This window comes from Rhinopithecus bieti, unplaced genomic scaffold, assembly GCF_001698545.2.
Source record: "Rhinopithecus bieti isolate Rb0 unplaced genomic scaffold, ASM169854v2 scaffold_1853, whole genome shotgun sequence".
NCBI lineage: Eukaryota > Metazoa > Chordata > Mammalia > Primates > Cercopithecidae > Rhinopithecus > Rhinopithecus bieti.
Window position 1 is genome coordinate 388,056 of NW_016804151.1, and position 2,056 is coordinate 390,111.

Below are 2,056 nucleotides of genomic sequence, written 5' to 3' on the forward strand. Positions count from 1 at the left end.
AGGAGGAGGAGGAGGAGGAGGGGGAGGAGGAGGAGATATTGGTGTTTATTAATGAAAACTGTTCTTTTGTCCTATCTGTGGGCTTGATATTGAGAGGTGAAGCCAGCTGGACTTCCTGGGTCGAGTGGGGACTTGGAGAACTTTTCTTACAGGAGGATTGTAAAATGCACCAGTCAGCACTCTGTAGCTACCAAGAGGTTTGTAAAATACACCAATCAGTGCCCTGTAAAAACACACCAATCAGTGCTCTGTAGCTAGCAAGAGGTTTGTAAAATGCACCAATCAGCACTCTGTAAAATGGACCAATCAGCAGGATTCTAAAAGTAACCAATCACGTGGAGGATTGAGAAAATGGCATTCTGATAGGACAGAAACAGGACATGGGAGGGGACAAATAAGGGAATAAATGTTGGCCGCCCAGTCAGCAGCAGTGACCATCTCGGGTTCCCTTCCATGCTGTGGAAGCTTTGTTCTTTCACTCTTCACAATAAATCTTGCTGCTGCTCACTCTTTGCATCTGTACCATCTTTAAGAGCTGTAACACTCACCGCGAAGGTCCGTAGCTCCATTCTTGAAGTCAGTGAGACCATGAACCCACCAGAAGGAACTAACTCCAGTCACAATATTTTTCATTTTCATTTTAAAACTTTTTTTATTTCTTCTAAAAAAAAAAAAAAAGAGATACATGTGCAGAACGTGCAGGTTTGTTGCATAGGTACACGTGTGCCATGGTGATTTGCTGCACCTATTGACCCGTTCTCCTCTAAGTTCCCTCTCCTCACCTCCCACCCTACAACAGGCCCTAGTGTGTGTCATTCCTCTCTCTGTGTCCATGTGTTCTCATTGTTCAGCTCCCACTTATGAGTGAGAACATGCAGTGTTTGGTTTTCTGTTCCTGTGTTAGTTTGCTGAGGATGATGGCTTCCAGCTTCATCCATGTCCCTGCAAAGGACATGATCTCATTCCTTTTTATGGCTGCAAAATATTCCATGATATTTTTCAAAAGAAAATATTTGCTTCCAACAGAAGATTTTATATTAAAATCTGCATTTGCAGCTTTTACTGAAAAGAGCCTAAGGCCTTGCCATATTGGGCTCATTTTATTAAATAGCAATATTTAGCTAAATTGAATAGACAGAGAAAGTATTTTCCAGTCAGATCATATCTGACCCACTTTCCTCAAGTATGTTACCCTCCTCACTCCTGTAGGCATTTGCATGTGTAGTCACAAGCACATGTGGTTTAGAAATTGTTCAGTGAACCATGTTGGAAAATATCCCTAAGCACAAGTCCTAAATATGGTCTGTTATGTTATCTTCCAAGCACACAGTGGAAGGAAAAAAAGTAAGTTTTCTATTACTGCCACAGCTTCTATAATTACTACCTTTCTTGTGCCCTAGGTTAATATCTAAAATTAGCTTTATGCTTTCTCAAACACATTTCACCAGCTCCCTCTGCTGATCCAACCTGAAGGATAAAACAGCTTAAATTCCTTGTAAGTCCTGAACTTTAAAATCACATTTCTGGGGTTGGAGAACTCCAAGCATGAAAGAACTTGATGAGGTAATGGTCATCTAAATAACTTTCTCCTTTGGACAGCTCCTATGGTAATTCAAGCAAGAGTCAGGGTGTAGAAGTTTGTTTCCAAAAGTAGAACTCCTGTTTCGCTGAGAAAGCTGATTTGGGGTGATTTGGCGCCCTCTACAGACTATAATGGCAAGAGCGACGCTATCATGTGCTTCCCGTAAGTTTTAGGGCTTTGCCAGAACTATGACGTGGAGGAGGGTGGGGTAAAGGGGCAGGAAGGGTTTATGTTCTGCCAATCCAACAGCTGTATTCTAACTCACCATTCGGCCCTCCCTTAAGATCACGGAAGTATTACGCTTGTCTCCTACACAACTTTTTTTCCTTGGTCCGTATACTTTCTGCTGTCACCAGCAAAGCAGAAAAGACAAATGGCTTTTGTTTTAAACTGAGGGTACTTTTACAAAAGTCATCTTTCCGTTTATTTTTCTTTTAGAAAAAAGAATTTGGGTTTTGAGCTTTTTTTAAAAAA